The sequence below is a fragment of the Lathamus discolor genome, chromosome 4 (assembly GCF_037157495.1).
Source record: "Lathamus discolor isolate bLatDis1 chromosome 4, bLatDis1.hap1, whole genome shotgun sequence".
Lineage (NCBI taxonomy): Eukaryota > Metazoa > Chordata > Aves > Psittaciformes > Psittacidae > Lathamus > Lathamus discolor.
This window is the reverse complement of record NC_088887.1, coordinates 2314844-2335161: the sequence shown is the minus strand read 5'-3', so window position 1 is coordinate 2335161 and position 20318 is coordinate 2314844. Positions and strand designations below refer to the sequence as shown.

The window sequence follows — 20318 nt, the reverse complement described above, 5'->3', positions numbered from 1 at the left end:
TAGGGAGTGGGATGGGGATAATCACTGGATATTATTAGTGCTGCAGGCCATGTTAAAGTATTTTCTGAGTGTTATTTTATCTATCCAATATGCTAGTTATTTATAAATGAACTGTATTCTTGCTAACAGAATGTGAAGAACAATGGAGATGATTTTATGCATCAGAGTATCCATGTACACAATAAAGTCCCAGGAGAAGGAAGAAATTTGTGGGGGGAGGATGGAGCAGAGCGTAGTGTGTTACGTTATGAAAAGGAACACAAAAATCGCCGGACAAACCGAACCAAACAAAAACCCTGTAGCAAACCAGCATCTGAAGACCCAAGAGTGAAATATCCCTTTGGTTATATGGAGGGATGGAATTGTGTTCCTTCTTTTCGCTGAGCCTGTCTGCTTGCTGACCTGGCCAAATAAATGTAGAACACAATCTTTTAAATCATTACAAAGTAATGTGTTTTATTTTTTCACATATTCTTTTTCTATTTCACATTTCTTTTTTGGATGCCATTCTGTCTCCTGTTAAGGAGATACTAGGCAAACACTGAGTTATTGCAGCCATACGAATGTAATGGCTGATGTTTCTTAGCTGGTCTAAAAGGGAGGCTATGATAATTACTTGGCAGATTCAGCAATGGATGGTTTTATTTCTCAGTTTCTCTAACTGCGTTGTTACACAACATTCTCTTATAATGCAATGAATAACAGCATTCACTGATCCTATTAGAAATGCATCAAAAAAGCATGAAGAATGTAACATAGCCCAAAGAATGCAACAAAGCCCCTGGTTTGTGCCATTGGCTGTCCTGGATGCTCATATTTTTCATGGGTTATATAGACCTTCCCTCTCTGTGTCCATTCCGACCTTTTCTATTTAGCACTGCTGTAATTGATGGCGCAAGTTGTATGGTGACAAGGGATGGACCCAATATCCACCCCACCTGGAAATGAAATGCCAGATAGATTTAGAGTTGGTTTTTTGAGCTGTTTTGAGTTTGTTTGTTTGTTGTTTGTTGGGTGGGGGGTTTGTGAGCTCCCTTTGAATTGGATTAGAGTAATGGTTGTTATAATTAAGCAAGGTCTTGTTTTGTTGGCCCTAATACCAGCATGTTGCATATTTCATTAAAAGCAGCCAAAGAGCCCTTAAGACCCAGTATTTCTTTAACTCCTATTTCTAGCTGAAAATGTTTACCCTAGAACTAGTAGTTCTTACAGGACTTTGTCAAATCAGGAATAACTATAGAGCTGCTGCAGGATGTTTATGAGTGCTTCTAGTTATGGAGGTTCAACAGAGGCTTTTTGGATGCAGTGATTTCTGAAGCATTGTGACTCCACCTTTTGAATGAATAGCTTTAATGTGCTATACCTGTCTTTCCCAGTCACTAGCCTTCCATACTTACTGGGTTCCAGAAGACAATTAAACAAGCCTTTTTTATTTTCACCTTATCTCTTATTCTATCTGAACCTGTCTCTTTTTCATGTTAATTTCAATGTAAACCTGTTTTGGTTTGGAGTTTTAAGGCTGCAGCAGTAGTGTCTGCAGCTGGGTGCTTTAGTGGTGCCCTGCAATCTGAGGCAGGCAAGTTATACATCAGTAATTTAATAAGACATACATAAAACAAACTAGCATGGATTTATTTTGTTCTAAAATTGAATAGGGTCAGCTGTGTGAGCAATTGTCATTGTCCTGTCTGGGCAAGCTCATTTATCTTGGTTAGTAAACAACTTAAAAGGCAAAGGAGGTAGGTGGCTTGAAGGAGTGTTATTAGGACGCAGAATCTTTGATGTCTAAATCCAGGCCAAATCACTTACAAGCAATGTACAACCAGTAGGTGGTTAGGGGATGCAGCTAAATATACGGCTGTTATTAGAGAGGTGACAGTGGAACAGGCATCGTCACAGCTGGGAGGTCTGCACAGTTAAATCAATCAAATTCGAATGTCTGCAGAGCAAACAATAGAGGTGCAAGCTGGTAAATTCTGGTAATCACTAACATTTTGAGGTGCACGCATTCAGTTGTAGAGTCTTAAGGGCCAGTGACTGGAAACCTTAGGCATAGCCGATGATCCTGAAACTCTTTTCCTCCCTTTTTAATCTGTAATTGTTTGGAATGCTCTGTACTCTCTGGTGTGAAACTATATGAGTTCCTCGTATGCAAAACAGGTCAAATAAGCTACAAAGGTAAAAACTAAATGAACAGGTTTTTAGTTTCCTAATCACTTCTTTTCTTGTGCCATCAGTTCAGCAGTCCTGTAACAATGACAGCAAGTTGGAGATGAAGTAGTTTAAGCATGGATAGACAAACATGCTGGATGATGGGGAAGGGCGTTCTCTTTTGAAGAACCACAGAAAAACCACTATAATTAAAACCATATAATCTGCCTGTATAAAAGCCATCAGGAGCTTGCAAGCGTATTTGTGGTGCTGTTAAAAATGACCGTATTTCCTAATAGAACCCATTACCCTAAGAGCATCCTTGTGGGCACCAAGGCCCTCAGTTACATTTGAGTATCTCAGGGGTAGCTGATTCTGCTTTGTCTGTAAGGAACATTGCTTTGTTCTTTTTCTGAAGGGAGCATGTACTTCAAAGGATGTGTTTAAAGGAGAAAAGAATAAAAATGGCATAGGATATGCCAGTTGGTGTGTCAACCCCTGCAAAAGTACTTGTCACATTGGCTGTAGATCTAGGATGATTGTATTGTGAAGAAGGTTGAAACACTTGAATCATGTGAATTGATAAGGGAAAACTATTAAGGTCATATATACTATTCAGTATTCAGACTGCAGTAAGTCTCTCTACTCCTGTTTTCCTTCTTTTTCATTAGTAGTATATTTCCAATGTATTCTCTTTTCCTCCAAATGCACTATATTTTGCTGTTAATTTCTGGAAGTATTTATTTACTTGCATAAATAAGCTGACAGATCAAGTTTGGTGCTTTTATTTTGCTTCTGTGAAACGGGAGATGATGGGAACCTGTATTTCTTAGATTAAAGGCACTGAATCAGGCCTCAACTCTCTTCTGTAGGAATGATCTTCAGCTTTGCAAATAAAAGATGCAGTGAGCAATAATGCTTCCGCTTTCTTGCCATTCATTTGCAATGTGGAACAAAATGTACAGTAAAAATTCATGAAATGGAGGTCAGCAAAGGAGTCTAGCAAGCCAGTTAGCCGTTTTCCTGGGAAGCTGTCAAAGCAAGGTGTAGCAAGTGTAGTATGTGCAATGATACCTGCTAGCTGTCGTACTGAAGCGGCAGATTTGCCCTGAGAGGCAAATAGTTTCTGTGTACAAGGTGTCAGAGCGCAGGAGGAGTCTTTGTTGAAAAGTAGTGGTGCGAGTATGTGAATGTGTGAAGGCTGCTGTTAGAAAGCAGTAGGAAACAGTTGGAGATGCAGTAATCTGGTATTTGGAAATGCAGAAGCAGTTGGATAGCTGGTTTGGCTCTGTGAAGTTGAAAACAGAGTTGCTTAGACCTCTTCTTCGGCTTTCAAAGGCTTCCTCTCTCACAGGATTTAGGAACACATAAGAAACAGCACTGAGCTGAGGTCAGCTTGGTTGTTTCAGTTCACATGGCTGACGGCATCACTTGTTTTTGAAAGAGAAGCGTGGTGACCACCTTCAGAAGTGAGCTGTTACTTGGCGTACCAAAACAGCAGAGCAATGCAACCGAGCCTCCGCATGAAGAGACTGGACACAAATGAATGTCAAAATGATTTATTTGTGTGGTTGATATTACACAAGACTAAAAAATTAGGTAAAAATAGTTTGGCAAGTAACTTCCCCTGCTAGAGGATATCAAGACAAGCAGACTTTGTACAAACGGAAGAGAAAGAGAAATTAAAAACGTAGGTTGAAACTTCTTTTCCATGTGTTTGATGTTGTCCAACATTACATTTTCCTAAATTACTTAAGCCTAATAGATGTGTTAGGTGGAAATTTTATGTTCATTGTCTCTGGTGTTTTCTCGGCAGTTTCCAGTCAGATGTGGAAAAGTAAAACTCTGCAGCATCTTGAGAGGAAACCATCCAGTTTTGCTGAGCTGCCGTTCCCTCCTCTTGGGTGTTTTATTTTGTCACATTGCTGCCTTGTTCTGAATCTTTGATCTTGCTTCTTGTTTGAAGACTATTGCGAAAGCTTTACCTTGCCCCTTTTATTTCTGTGTTCTTTCTTTACTCACACTTACTTCTTTTCCATGCCTATGATCTCTCTTGCCTTCAGCTTAAGGTGAGAGCATGGCTTGGTTTTATCATTATTTCATTAAAACTTGCCCCAGTCACACATTTCCCCCGCATTCCATTGCATACTTAAGAAAGAAGGCATTAGAAATACTGTTTATTCTCATTATGGATATACAAACAGTGCTTGAAAGTAAATGAAATTTTCTGATTTCCTAAATTGCGTTTTACAGCTGTGGTATCAATAGACTTCTGATTATAATTTTTACATCAGGACTGAAAATTCAGTTAAAGATTAGCACTAATAGGCTGTCTAGAGCTAATACATTGCTTTATCTTTTTGCCTTTAGACCAAATTAATTTCTTATTTCAAAGCTCTCTGGATTCAATAGCTTTGGCTGATTTAGCAAATGAAGTTTGTCAGTGCCCTATCAAAAGCGGTCATTCTGCTCTCCATGTATGGCGTTGCTATGTCTTGGAAATATATGCATGGTAGAGTTCAGTTGTGAAATGCATTGATTCAATATCTCTGAATTTTATCTTTCTTGGGTGTTTTTTTTTGTTTTGGGGGGGTTTTTTGTTTGTTTTGGATTTTTTTTGGGGGGGGTTGGTTTGGGTTTTTGGTTTTGTGTTGAGGCTTTTTTATGTTCTAAATTATGTGAATATCAAAGAAAGAATTTAAGAGTTTGTCAGGAAACAAAGAAACAACTTCCCCTCATGATGAGTGTTGTTTTGCCAAAACCTAATCCTTATCATTTAAGGAATAAAAAAATCCTAAAGCTTTTGCTAATGTGACATCTTTGTGCATGATTTTTGATTGCCTGTGTTTTGATTTGAAAAAGCACAATGTCGTCACATGGATCCTAGAACCCGGAGTTCAGTTTAAAGAAGGGACGTTTAATTTCAGTGCTGTCTTCTCAGGCTATAAATTTCACAGATTATGAGAGGGAGTAGCTGGAAGCAATGTTCTCTTTTCCTGGTTTTAAATTCCACTGTTCTTTTCATGGTGGTGTTCTTGTGCTTCTGGAAGATAAAAAAAGAGAAGACTGGTTGTCGCAGAAAAACTGTAATGCGTCACAAAGGAAGCCTACCTACTTCTCTCATTCTTAGGATAAATAATTTCAGGGCTTAAACCCATTTTTGGCATATTGTTTTCTTCTATTTACACTTTTATGAGTACCTTTGTGGCTGTCTTCCTTTAAAATATGATTTTTCTGATGATAGCATAAAATCTTTTCAGAACACAGCACAATTTGACTACTGGTTATCTGTTGTCTAATGCTCACAGCATGAGAAACACAGTAGGTACCACCTTGCTCAGTAGTGTGGTGCAAGGAAATGTATTTTCCCTGAATGCCGTGCACAAGGAAACAGGAAAATTTCAGTGTTCATTCCAGCAACATCTTGGAACTGTTTTATTTGTCAGTCTCCACCTGAATACCATTTAAGAGCATCCCCAAAAATACCCTACTTTAAGGAAAGGATGCTTTTATATTTGTCCATCATGCTCATACTCTTCCTTAGTCTGAAAGCCTCGTAAGTCTTAGTGCTAAGGAGAAGATCTTGACAGCATGGTGGCGTTTTGCAGGGTGTTAATGAAAAGGAAAAGGTTCTTTCATCTTGTGTTAAACGCGAAAAAAGAATGTGATTCAGCAGAAAACTTCCCCAAATTGCTCTTTCTTTTGCTGGTCATCCATATCCAAAATAGTTGTTACGAAGACCTAGTCTTACGGGCACACTGTTATTCACCTTTGTCAGCTCTGAGTTCTCTAACTTCTCCCCTCCAGCCCGCTCTAATGTTTGTCATCTTAGTCTACACTACGATCCCCCACATGCCAAGTGTTTAAGTATCCAAAGCTGTTAAAACATGCTGGTTTGACTGCTCAGCAAGTCTGAAAAAACCCATGATGATATGACCAGAACAAATTGGGTTTCTCTGTGCTGTACCATAAAATGTCTATCAATTTCTGTGGTAAAGCTTTAATTTCTTACTAAATTAATCTGTAATTCATTATGAGAAGCAGATGTTGTGGGCTTTATATATTCAGAAATATCTGTGTTGTGGTGCTTTGTCTTCATTTGTAATTTCATCCCCTTTTTTTTGCTTCAGAGCAGATATATGAATAATTACATCTCTAATCTAGAAGTCACTATGCTTGAGTTTCTCAGCTTGCTTCTTATTTTCTGCCTGTAGAAAAACGTGTCTTTGTGAATCACTGGCTCTCTGCTAGGTGATGTTTACAACTGATGCCTTTCCTAGTTGTCTCTTCCTTTTGATGTGAAGGGGACTCTTCCTTTATTTATAAGACCACTTTCCGTTTCATCCAGAGTTTTCCAGGGAATTATTGATCTTTATTTTTCTCCTCGACATGTCTGTTTCAAATTCTTCTTTCATGGCAGTTCTTTACCCAAGCTTTTCTCAAAATATAAGAACATTTCTTTTTAAATACTCTTCAAATAGCTATTCAGAGCCTGCAAAGTGTAGTATATCTCCCTTTTTATAATTTCCTGATTGGTATTTTTCTCTTTTTATTCTGTACAAGGGGAAAGTTGTGTTGGTTTTCTAAGTGTGAAGAGTGCGTTTTCCTGACCAGCTGCCTTTTCGCTTGGACTTTGGGAAGACTGAATTGCTACCTTTGCAAGTAACAAAAGCCTTGGTTCAGTTGAAGTCAGATCTTTGAGATCTTCCTTTTGAACCATACCAGCTTAGCTACCATCAGGTGCAGGCTTACAGAAGAAATGTAGCACATATGCAGCTCAGGATGGAGTTTGTACTAGATATGTAGGCATTTGTGCTGTTCAGCTTGAAAGTGTTAGCTTAAGGTGCCAGACCAGGTGGGAATCTGGAGACAGCACAGTATGGATTCCTCCAGAAAACAGTTCTGCCAGAAAGTGGTAGGACTGATTCCTGTTCGCCTGGTAATAAAAGAAGCCCAGTGGAATTCACCTTATATTTTTTATTAAGAGAATGTTCCTCATTTTGTCTCCATTTCCTTCTCTTTTCCCTTCCCCATCATTACATGCTTAATTCATAATATGTCAAATTTGTGGATCATATATAGTGGCTTGTTAATTCAAGCATAGGTAGAAGGTTTTAGTGGTTATTTTGGGGCAATCTGGAGCATGAACTTTAATCTTCACAGGCCGTATTTTAAAAGGGCCGATGGGCTCATTTTCCCAAGTTTAATTTGGCAGACGAGTGGTTTAATCTGTTACATCAATTAAAGTGGAGCCTATTTGTTACCAGTCAACAATATTGTTTATGCTAAGTACTAGAACTGTTAAATGCATGACAATGCTGGCCATACGGTGGCTGTTCTGTCATTCTCTTCAAATACACGTTTTTTAATTGGAGAACCTATTGCTTCTGCTAATCAGGAATATAAGTTTGAAGTGTAACCACTGAATTTGGATGAATGTGGCAGTTTAATTGAACAGAAAACGAGGATTATGCTATGGAACCAGAAGTGCTAAAAACTTTTACGTTTTAAATTTGATTAAAAAGGAGGAGTTCTCCCTGCTCTTATAAAGTCATAAAAACTTTGTAACCGGTACATGGTCACTTATTAGGGCAAATCCACTGCTTTCTAGAGAGTAAACGCCTGCTTTGTGTCACTATGCTCCTTGGAATAATAATGTGCAAAAGATTTCTGTAGGCTAATCTTTAGTATCTATGTGGTAGGGAGAACACTGTTTTTAAGGTATTTTTACATTTTGGTAGCTGGAAACTTTTCACAAACATATTGTGAAGGTTTATTTTGGTGTCAGTCCTACAGAATTGCTGACATATGGACTTGAACTGAGCTTCCCAGTATTACAAAATGAGTAAAAAGTAGTCTCAGGAACGTTAACGCATCCTTTTTCATGTTATTCTGACTTTTTCCTAAGCTTAACAGTAACTATTGACAGCAACTATGAAGGCTCCATAGGTTAGCCAGCATATACATTTTGTAATCAACTTATGTCTTAAAATCAAATGCATGTTTTATCTTAAAGTATTCTTAGTTCAGAGCACTGGCTTCTCTATGAAACAACAAAAGAGAAAGGATTTGCAGACCATATTTTCACTACGTTTATTTTCTTCTTTGCATCCGTTTGTTTCCTCTGTATCATTTTTCCCAAGTACATGCGTATTGTTCTGTTCTCTTTCATATTATTGTCTTATCTCAACCCCTAAAGACTTAAGTTTAGTCTCACTTCTTTTTTTTCTCTCTTCAGTACTTTTACACAAATGGGTGAATTGTATGGTTGTAATCATTGCATCATTTTATTCTAAGTCGCTTTTTTCTCATTGCTGAAAAGCAAACATGAGCTTTATGGACACGTGTTTGTGAAAAGGAAACATATTATTAAGATTTTGCTATATATTTTCTCTTTCTACTGTGGTATCAGCACTTGTTCTGTACTATTCCTAAGTATCATGAGATTCAGCCAAGAGTGGCTGAGATTCGGCCCCCGAAGCTAAGTATCAAGTTCTAGCCCACTGTACTGGTCTGCCAATTTCTGCCGGCCAAATTGGTGCTGGGGGAAGGTATATCAAAAGGAAGGTTGTAATTGTATGAATCCCCCATGTTTCTTAAAAGAGAATGGGGTTTAATAGGTCTTAGGAGCTGGGAAGCATGGTTCAGCTCTGTCTGCTTTCAGGGAAACATATAAATTTGAAGAAAAATAGGGCCTTGCAATGAGATATGGGAAAGGTGGTGGTTCTCAGGAGTATCGCATTCTTTCAATTTAACTCCTGTTTTTGTCCTAAAGGCGATCAGCGGTAAAGTTCCACCAGGCTTCAGTGTGGCCAAGCACCGTGTAACCACAGCATCTCGCAAGAAATTGCTCTTTATTTGTACTTTAAAGGTCTGAATGTTTGATAGGAGCAAGCTCCTGACAAATGAAAATAAAATGGTAATTGTGGTGTTAACTTGACAGCAATTTCTGAACATTTTCTTGTTCAGGAAGATTTTACCCAAGCAATTTGAGAAAATGAAGGCTCCTGCAGCAGACTGACACTTGTATCAGGCTATGTTCCTGAATCTCCATCTGGAAACTTATTTTCAGTCAGTCTTCCAGGCCTTGAATCTCCAAGTTGTTCAGGCAGTGAGGTACAAAGATGCACAGCTCCTGTAGGCACAGGGAGCTGATACCCCTGTCTGAGGTCAGACATGCTATAAATGGGCAGACTTCCCCAGAGAGCTCTGCTGGTCTGCCTTATGCATGAGCTCTCCACTGCCCTTGGCAGTCTTTCAGAGACAAATATACTGGATTTTGCATATGCCAGGCCACTTGCACCGTCTGCAGCGCAGAGTTTTGTTGAGTGGAGGGAGGATGGGCGCTTGGATAAGCGATGTCAGTCTTTCATTTGGAGCAAAAACAGTTACTGAAGCAGAAAACTCTGGAAATTAGGATCTTGGTATTTACGTAAACAGAAACAGTTGCAAGTGATGCTGTGTCTTGAACCTTAGCAACTCGTCTTTAAATGCATGTACAAAGTGTAGCCTTTATAGATAATTCCTATAGAGCAGTGGTCGTATCTGTTTAGGCGCTGCATGTATCAGCGCAAGGAGACCCACCGCACTGGGACAAGAAACAAATGTATGAACTAATGTGCTGTATTGTCTCATCTCAGCTGCTTGGTATTAGGATGAGAGAGTCACCTTTGCATCTTTGCAGACTGAAGGAAGGAATTTATATACACTTCTATGAAACTTAATCTTGCAACGATTCCATTTTAAGGGGCTCATTTCTGAATCTTGCCAAATTCAGTCCCTAGCGGAATGAATGACTGCAGTGCAGATTGTTAGGTCACAACAACAAACAGTTCAGTTTGGCAGCCATGATTTTCATAAATAAGAAAATAGGTGCAGACATAATGGTTTCATGGCGGATGTATCTGTGTAGCCCAACTTCAAACACTAAACCTTTAGCTCATAATGTAAAGCATTGCTTCACAAATCCAGATGTGCTCCAGACATTAAAAGGAAGCCTCAGCCAACTAGTCATATTGCTCAAGATAGCTTAGTGTTAACGCAGAAGGTCTGAATGGACACTAGAGATTCATTTAAGGCGAAAAATTCTAGTCTTGCTCCCAGTAAGGAGCACCAGTGTTCTACAGTGCTAGTACATAGCTCATTTTACAGTAAGCCCGGTGCTGTAAAATTTGACCGTTGCCGTGTACCATGTACTTCGCGGATTAGGTCAAACTGTAAACTGAATTGGCATGACCCACCCAAGTTATACCATGTTATACTCACTGAACTCTGATGGTTATTGTGAAGGCGTTGTGTTATTGGGGGTTTTTGTATTGGTTATAAGGTGTTTACAGGAAGTTGCTGGAAGTTATCCTTCAGCGGCTGATTTTAGTTTTGAGGTTTGGGGGGTTTCTTTGTATTGTCCAAAAGCTTTAGAAATACCTAATACTGGCTGAATACTCCCGTTACTGTGCTGCTGTGTGCTGTCTGGAGAGCACAATTACCACTTTTTCAAGGTATAAAAAAGCACTGTGGTCTCTGAAGCATCCAGGCTCATAAAATATTTCCTCTTAGCATGGCTTTATTTTTGCAGGCTCTTTCAGAGACGAGCAAAGCAAGACCCATTGCGTGACATCTGCCACAGTCCAGCAGGCCACTTACCTACGGGTTGAGCAGGCAGGTCCGGAGCCTAGGCTGACAGCATGAAGGTGAGCTCTCTGGGATTGGCCGTGCATCACACAGAGCTGTAAGTGGGAGGTCCATCAGCGTGAATGGGAACAGGTTCCAGCTGTGATGGTGGTGTCCTAGCGACAGAAAGTAAAATGTATGGAATTGTGCAGTGCCTTGACTTACCAACTCCTTCAGTTTGCACTCCACCAGAATTTAAGGCAAAAGAGCAAAGATTTCGATGCACAGATGTAATTGAACATTCATCTACACATATATATATATTGATCATTCATTTATATGTATGTATGAACACACACATATATATACGCACCAGAATGAACAGATCTCTTATAATGAGAATAGACTAATTCAAGTTTCCATCCATGCTGTTACAGGGGAAAGAAATAGAATTAAACTCAAAATCAAGTAAAATATCCTTGTTCAAATTACAGATCCTGATATGATGGCAATTTGCTTCATCATAGTGCTCGTTTAAGAGCCTCTGTAAAATATCATTTTATAGAACAACAGAGGATGACATTAGTGGTTTAAAATATCCTTTAATGAATTCTGATTCTTTCCATCCTGCAACCCAAGTGAATTTACAGATGGTTCTACCGTATACCATCCTATCTTACAGAAATGAAAAAGCTGAAATTCAGCTGGCTGGCTTCTCACTAGTTTGCTAATCTGTCTATAATTTTGAGCATTTAATTTGTTGGAGAGATTGGATAATGAAAGCATATTCCATTAGCTGAAACACATAAGCATTACTACTACCACAGCTGCATGCCAGGCAAAAGTGGGGGGGGGTATATTTTAATTTTGTGGGGAGCTCCTGCTTTTCATAGAATCTCAGACTGGTTTGGGTTGAAAGGCACCTTAAAGATCATCCAGTTCCAGCCTCATTGCCATGGGCGGGGGCACCTTCCACTAGACTAGGTTGCTCAAAGCCCCTGTGTCCAACCTGGCCTTGAACAGTGCAGGGATGAGGTATCCACAAGTTCTCTAGGCAGCCTATTTGAGTGTCTCATCACCCTCTTAGTAAAGAATTTCTTCCTTATATCTAATCTAAATCTACCCTCTTTCAACTTAAAACCATTTAGTGCAGAGGAGGATTACAGAAGCAGCAGCAGCAGCAGAACATGAATGTTTGAACATGCCCATAAATTGTTATTTACGCATTGCAACGTCTTTTTCAACTATCCCATCACTTTGCCATGTTTTCAGTTACACTCGTTTTCTGTCATATATGGCTTTTCAAGGGTCCCTATGTAAAGAGGGTAAGGGCTTGAGAAAATGAGAAGGGGCATTCTACCTTTGTGTTCGTAGCACTAACAATTTACCTCTTTCTCATAATTATAATCACTGCTGAAAAGCTGTCTTGTATGATTTTTAGCATGCAGACTTCAATAGTTCCTTTACCAGGTATTTCTCAAAAGACAAAGTTGGAAATCCTGCCCCTATTATCTCCTGATATCAAACAGTCTGTGGCCCAAACTAGAGCCAATAGTAGCCTGTAGGCATTGCTTCCACCCTGCAGGATTGTATAAGGTCTGATCAGCAAGCTGTGAAATCATATGGAAGAAGGTGAAAGAAATCTGTTCTGGAACATTTCTCATTCCAGAGCGTAAGAATGCTCACCCTCCTATCTGCTTAACACCTTGTGGAAGTGTTAGCCAAGTAGGGCTAACTGATCTGAGAAAGTGCAAAACATTTGAACTGCCTTGGCACTTTTCCCCACCAAGCTATTCCAATGTTATTCCTGCTTAGTTTAGATATATGATTTTAGTAGGGGAGAGAAGTTTCTTTTCTCCTTTATATCCTGCTCTGTCTTCTCCTGACCTCCTGCAGCGCCTTAAATGTCTCTAGACTGTAAAGGGCAATAATACTCTTTCAGTACAGTCATGTAAGGATTTTCTAAGCATACAGCTTAGCAGCCAGTTTGCTCATCCGACCTCTTAATGATCATTGGACATCAACAGAGTTAAGTGGGAACACACATGGTATCAGAAAGCTTCTCTCTCCAATACAGAAGGAAAACAGGGTATTTAAGAGGTTACTACTGGGAGATGGAAGCTATACCAGGAGACTTAGCAGTTTGGTGGCTGGGTTACTCACCTAGGATGTGGGGAATAAATTGTGGCCGGGCACTGGGGTTTACCACATCCCAGGTGAGTACCCTGATGCTGACTCATGGGGGTCTTCCCACATTCAGGCATACCAAATCTAAGCAATTTTCCCAATGAAACTTTCCTCTGGAAAGCGGTTGTGTTTGCATATACATTTAGGTGTGAAAGAATGTTATTAAAAATAAAATCTTTTCCTCCCCCTAATTTTTACTTAAAAAAGAAAATAAGGGTTGGATATTTCCACCCATCTCAGCATACCAAATGCTTGGAGTACTGCACAGTTTGGAGAAGGTTGAGCTCAGTCCTCAAGAGAACTAAGATCAAGTCGTTGGGTTAGCTTAGGCCAGTGGGTAACCCTGGATCATCTTTGCCCTGCTAGGGTAGGAGGAAGAAGCAACATAGCCAGTTCATCATGTTGTCATACTTGGACTACTTGGTACAGCTCAGTACCCTGCAGGCTAATGGCACCGATCTTGTGGCCCCCAGCACTATCTGCTCCCTCATTGGGTATCAATAACATCTCACCATATTGCTGATTAAAGAGAGGCCCATAATTGTTACTTGTGTCAGTGAAAATACACCCACCTGGACATTACTTGAGCATCAGGGAAGAACTTAGAAGAACATGCTGAAGTGTTTACACACCTCCTACTGTTCTCCTAAGTCCTTCCCTGGATTGAAATGACTTATTCCGCTCTTTTGTAATATTCAAAGCAGGTAAAAGTATTTATAGCGCCGTAGGATTGTTGCTAACGCTTCTTTGCCCTGTCTCAAAATTTATGGTAATGTATTTTTCTAAGTGCAGCAATTTGCCACCAACTTTTATGAGGAAGTTGAGTATAAAGCACATATTAAAAAGGGGGGAATAAATCAATCTCTGATGATTACAAAGTGTTATATAAAAGTATATGCTCCTATGTGACACTTAAATTAGAAACGTGTAGCAAATTATGCAGGGAGGAGCAATGTCTGAATTTAAATGGCAGTGCAGAACAGAGGAGCTGCCTCCCTTCAGGCACTTGATTTCAGAAAGGCTTTGTATTTCTGAGGGTAGTTGCTATTTACTAGCACATGGTAACCACAATTACCCCCAGTATTTGCCAGGAGAGAAATGCTGAGGCAAACTCCCACCCAGGCTGTTGAGGTAAAGCATTGCTTTGCATTTTCCCTTATGGAGAGCTACAGTGGAGTCATTTCTACTGCCTTCCCAAGCTTAGCCCAGTCTCTCTTAGTTTACCCCAGTAGCTGGCAAGGAAGAAGCATACCAGCTTGTTCCTATGTGAATGCGTGTGTTTAGCTCAGTGCTGCTCTGAACATACATTTGCCACCTCGGAACCAGTGGCCGAACTTTAAGGGACAGCCTGAGCTCATGCTGCTGCAGCAGATGGATGCGCTTCCATCTGTCACTTACTGCGGCTGTGACTATTTGCCCAGTGGCTTGGAGGAATCAGTGTGAGTATCATCAATCTCTGTGGCCTTTTCTGCTTGCCCATGCCTGTCAATAGCACTCTGACGTGTTTTTTTCCTTTACCATAAGCCATGAGGATGCTTTGGTGTTGTACCTACTCTGAATAGTGCTAGGTAAATTTCTGGTGCATAGTGCCCTGGTCATTTGCACCTCTTGCAGGGGTTTAATTCTCATGACAAGGAATCAAAATGCCATGTACAAAATGCACTGTAAAGTACAGGCAAGGAGTGTAGTTAAAGTATATAATGACAGTAAATCAAATAAATATCATCTTCCTGATGCAACGAGGTGAGTATTTTCCTCCCTTCTTCACAGAGTTTCTTTACTAGTGATGTATTGTGGTTTGACATTTAAAAGCATGGTTTATTATACTTGTGGCAGGGAGTGGTAGGTCAGGCTGTGTGGCATCGTGCTTGCAAAAGATGGAATGGGGCTTAGGAAAGGTTGGGGCACAGTGCCTATGGGCACATACATACCCAAAGGGATTCCCGTTCTGCTGCTACCTGAAAATACAACGCTCTCGTCTGTGTTTGTCATCCTCTTCTGTAAACTAAAACATGAGTGGCTCAGAAAGAGAGGCCCTCAATTACTGTAGATAATAATTATGCAATGGTGAGCACTGCTTGGTCTGGCAAGTTTGGGGGTTTTATGAATATATTTGGATTTTTGATATGTCTATCCTTAGTCAGAGATGGTTTAGAAAGGTATTTAGTTTAAGTTTGTAGGCTTTACTATGGGATTGGTGAGCCAACATCTGATTTGGATTTATTTGAAGCAGATGTCAAGCATAGACAGGAGATTAATGTCTGTAGTGGCTCCATACCTGTCTGAATTATTGTTAAAAGTCCAGCATTGGCACGTGTCTAATTTAATACACGTTTCAGCAGTGACCAAGGTAATACAATCTGAAATGCCTTGTTCTCCTTTCATTAAAGTCAGAAAGGGAAAAAAAGAGATCTGTATCAATGTGAACACAGAGGTGTTTCTGACCAGCATGAAAGTATCCTTTTGTCTCACATAAAAACCCCAAAACTTAATCTTGTTGTTTTAGCAAGCTATCTAGTGCAGGCTGAGTTCTTTTTAATCAAATGCAATGCTATGACATAATTCTTCATGCGCTTGAACGATTAACCACAAAGTTGTCTTTCCAAAGGACTGTGTCTCATTTGTAAACTGCGCATCTAAGCTCAAAAGAGAGAGACAGAAGATGAAAACGGGATCTGAAATACAGGAAATTAATAAAAACAGTTTTAAAAGCAGCAGTTCCAGGCTGTGAAACCTTATCTGGGTTTCAAAGACATACAGGGCTACCCTGCACTTCAGTGAGCCAAGGTAGGTGTCCTGGTAGACAGTTGGCTGTTAGGGGCAGACAGAATGAGGACATAATGCATGAAAAAGCTGCCCATCATGGACTCTACCAATTCCTCTGAATGCCTTGACCTCTGCCATTGGGTTGCCTTTCCCAAGGCTGCATCGCAGGAATAAAAAGGGCTAATGCTACCTCATAGCACTACCCTTTTTTACCAGGTGTCTCAGGCTGTTTCAGCTGCTTGAGAGACAAGCGCTTTCATTTAGCACACAGGTACCTCCTAAAGCAAGGTGTTTGTTTTGGGTTGAGCCGACATTAACAGAAGACAGGCTTGAAATCAGTTCAGAGAGTTAGGGGTTAAAGAACAAAGGTAAGTCTGCAGCCGCTAGAAGTATCTTCTGAGCTGTACTGAGCAAAGTTAGTTTTCTTCCTAGTAACCAGGATTATAATGCTGTGCTTATAGTGGAACGGTTCAATAAGGTGTCAGTTATCTGCTTGACATTGCAGCTCATCACCAGGAATGTGTCTAATTAATCTTGCTGTGCTGTGAAGGAGCATCAGTTCTATCAACGTTTTTGGGCAGTCTTGCACTTGCTTCAACAATTATGTGCTACTAATTTACCCTAGCAAGAGTTGATAAAACAGTAGGGTTGAAAACAAATGTTTTGTTCAGGGTATATGTGTTTGTGTATTTGTTACTTTGGTGCCTAGTTTTAGCATTGGCCTGGCTTCAGATTATTCTGCAGCATGTGAAGTCAGAATTTTGCCGAGCCCTAATTACACACATAGAGTAATGATGATACAGTTATCCATTTATAAACGCCCTAATTGATCACTTGACACATAATAATGCTTAGATTTAATGCTTGATGCGGTATGAGAAAACTCCCTCCTTTGATATAGGTATATATGCCTCAAGAGGGTTAATTACTTTGGGAAAGAAAATGCAGAATTGAGGGTAATTAAATTGTCATCTACAGTGGCAAATTATTTTAGTTACTCTATACAGAATGTAAATACAGTTTATCTGCTTTTCATTATGAAGTGGCATTGAATAAGCACAGTAGAATCTTCTAATGAGGCTTTTTCCATTAACAATAAAAATAACCCATTTGAAACTTGTTATGTTTAAAATTATTTACCATAGTAGGAGCATGTGAGCAAGCCAGAATTACAAATAAGCACAGCTATCCAAGCAAAGAACGATGGCATAGCTAGAGAAGCCAGGATGAAAACGCTAATAAAACTACATGTTGGAACTTTGTGCAAGTCTGCTCCTTTTGTTGCTCAAGCTTTTTGTTAGGCTTTTTTTTTCCACCACCCATGGAAATAATGGATATAGAATAAATCTGCAATGTTGGAAACCCGTGAGTCTCCTGGGGCCATGGTATTCCAGCAGAAAAATCTGCAGGGCCCTCTGGTTATCGTGGAAAGGGGTTCTGCCTGTGTTCTTGATGTTGGAGTGGTGCCTAAATAGTTTTGAGGGGTTTTAGGGGGAAGGAGGTTAACTTCTTTAGAAGCGTTTCATCCTGTAGCCTACTGTGTTGTACCAACGCTGTCAGAAGTTTAAACGTGTGTGGGCTTTGCCTTTTTCTATACATGGAACGGTGGCTTGTCAGAGGAGTCTGGCTTTTTCATGTTTTCATGTTTAAAAAGCAAATCTGGCGCAGATGCCAAACGTATGGTAGGACAGGAATAATAAAAATATTGCAAAAACACAGGTTTTGTCACGGTAGAAAAGCAAAATGTCACTGGAACGTAGTAACCTTTGTTTTGTAATAATATTTTTAGGTGCAGGTTGCGAGATTAGTTTCATTACCTTTGTCGAGTGGAGCAGGGCTGTGAGCACAAGAGCTGTCAATGACATTTGACTTGAATCTGAAAAAGCTTATATGTTAGATTCACGCTTCTGTAGAGATTTCTGTGTTCTACCCCTTGCTTTAATATCTGAGAATATTCAAACACCAATTTATCTGTCTTCATAATAGCCTTCTGAGGTAGTAAAATAGCATCGTTTTGACGGAAGAATAGCAACTTGCAAACAGAAGGCAACCGGCAGGAAAGATTTAAGTTCTTGATTTAAGGGCCTCCTCAAGATTAATGGGGCTCTTACCTGTGAGGGACAGCTGGTCCAGATACAAGTATTTATTAGACTGAGTAAAACTGTGCTTGACAGATCCTCTCCTTTGATGAATCTTTCCGCAAGGGCTTACCCACATAGAGCGAAGTGCTGGTATGGGATTGGAAGGAGCTGGGAGCGGCCATGCATCAGCTATGTATAGTTTCAGCGGAGGTAATTGTCACTGGGAAATAATTTAGCCTTATCAGCCATTTTGTAAGTTGTTTGCTCTAACAATGTGTTAATGCATCAAAGTTGTGTGTGACCTGGGGCTTGGTGTCACAGCCCTGGCAACAATGCCGTTATCTCTTTGTTGGTACATAGACTAAGTTAAGGGGTTTATCTAGCAGCTTCCTTACTGGCTTGTTTGCTGGCTATAAGGAAGTCACATACCAGGAAAATGGGGTATCCCCCACTTGAAATTGTCAAGATGTTGCCTACCATCTCTATATGGGCATTAAGTATTCTCAGAGATGGTGTCTAGTGTATGGCACAGACTCCTTTAGGGTTATGCTCATCTTAAACCTTGACTTCTGATTTAGTAGCTTTCTTTCACCAACTCCTTTTCCCGTAAAGATGAAGCAGCAAGGACCTTTTTATAGCGTATCCTTTCAGTTCTTCCTCTGGGAAGAGAAAAAAACAAAGTGACAAAGTACACATGAGAGGTGATATTTTGGTGTGTTGTTGATAGGCAGTAAAAGTCTCCAAAAGAATAGTATTTTTTTCTCAAAGATTCCCCAAACTGGCACAATTGTGTTAGTCTTGATGATAAAGGACTATTTAATTCTTTCCCTGGCCCTCCACCTCATCCCTTAAACTATCTCCTTTTAAATGTCAAGTGCCTTTTTTTGCCAGCATTAAAAGCATTTTTACCTTCGAGTTACATGTCTGTGGCTTAGGATGTCTGTCTGGTTAGCTGTCAAAATTCAGATCCCTTGTTTCATCTGCAAGTAGCCCAGCAAATCCACTTGAGTAGTTAGAATTCAAACAAGAACGAGGCCAGTACTTGTAAGGACAGGACTATGTTTTCCCTGTGTTTGACACAGTGTCTAGCTTTGTGTTCACTCCTGCTTGATGCTGAGCAGTTAGATTCTCATTTTCTCCTTCCCTCCTGTGTCACAATGATATGTGTTGGTTAGGAAGCCACAGTGAAGGGGCTGCCAACCTGACACGAAGATTCATAAATGTCCTCAAGCTACATCAGGAGGAAGTCAAGAGTTTCAACTGTAAAGTTTATTGTGAGAAAGCAGAGGCAAGAGTCTAGTGGAAAAAGCATCACCTGAGACTGGGAAGATGAAGAGTTAAATCCTTGCTCTGCATTGCTTAGGGTCAGACCTGGATGGTGTTACTGTGAGGCCATCGGCTCTCTGAGGATGGATGGACTTCCTCATTCTTTGCTACCTACGCTCTTGCTTTGTTTGAATGCCAAATCCCATCCAGAACCATCATAACCCTTTTTATAGACTAAAGTTTCCTTTAAAAGATCCCAGTGAAAAGTTCATTTCTATTATTATTAACTTTCTGTAACAAGAATGGCCTTACAAGACCTTCCTCCCAATCAAGCTGGTTTTATTTTCAGCTGGAAGGACTAGAATGCAGTGTGTGTCTTTTTTCTTTTCCCTCGTTAGCTTGATGCACAGTTTTTAATGTGTCCATTATTTGATAGATCTTGAAGTGGCTGCAGAGCTATTTGCTCATACACAAATGTCCACGGAGGCTGACTAGTCTGACTGCGATCAGATACCTTAATGTTTTACATCAGCAATAGAGACCTCAGAGTTTCTCTTCTACACTGAAAAATTAATTAATCAGGAGGATGAAGGCAGCCTAATCTTTTAATAATAGTCCTCTAAGGCTGTGTTACAGTCAAACTCTATTAAGTAAGAGATGCTTCTGATGAATGTGAGGCCTAATCTGATAAAAGCACAAAGTACATTCTCTGTGCTAGTCCTTGGTTGTCCCATGACAAAGCAAGAAGTTTCATGTCTCCAGGATGTGGTCTCCTCCTGACAGTATTAAGTTGAAACAGTGGCTGCGCTTCTGAATAGCATGTTTCCTTATGACTGCAGTCTGGCTACCTCTCTTTTAATGTGTTTACCTCTCTTTTAATGTGTTTCTCTTGCTTACTTCTTTCAGATCAGATCCCCAGCTCAGCTGGACCAGGTGTAACTGCACTTAAATCAGAGTAAACGTGTTAATAGATAATTCATAGACATATTGTCTAACAGAGTAAAGTCAAATACCAGCATCAGAATCTAAATTCAATTATTTGCAATGCCAGGAGTTTATTTGGATTTGATTTGAGCTTCTAAGGAGCAAGATGCAAGGCAGAAATTTACTTTTTCAAAGTAAGAAAGTTCCTTTCTTTTTATGCGTGCTTTCAAGCAATATTTTCTGACTGAGTTTTCTTCCCTTAGTTGTGGCGCAGGAAAATCATCTCCATATTTGCTATATGCCTATAAATGTTTGTACCTCTGCATGCTACCA

General features: G+C 39.9%; 1 long non-coding RNA gene across 2 annotated transcripts in view; it reads left to right on the top strand.

Moving 5' to 3' along the window:
- The window catches only part of LOC136012907 (uncharacterized), a 309517-nt gene that overhangs the window by 219520 nt on the left and 69679 nt on the right, over positions 1–20318 (top strand). For both annotated transcript variants that reach the window (XR_010612062.1, XR_010612061.1), the window contains exon 6: positions 10727–10841. This is a non-coding gene — a long non-coding RNA (uncharacterized LOC136012907). The remainder of the gene's footprint in view (positions 1–10726; positions 10842–20318) is intronic.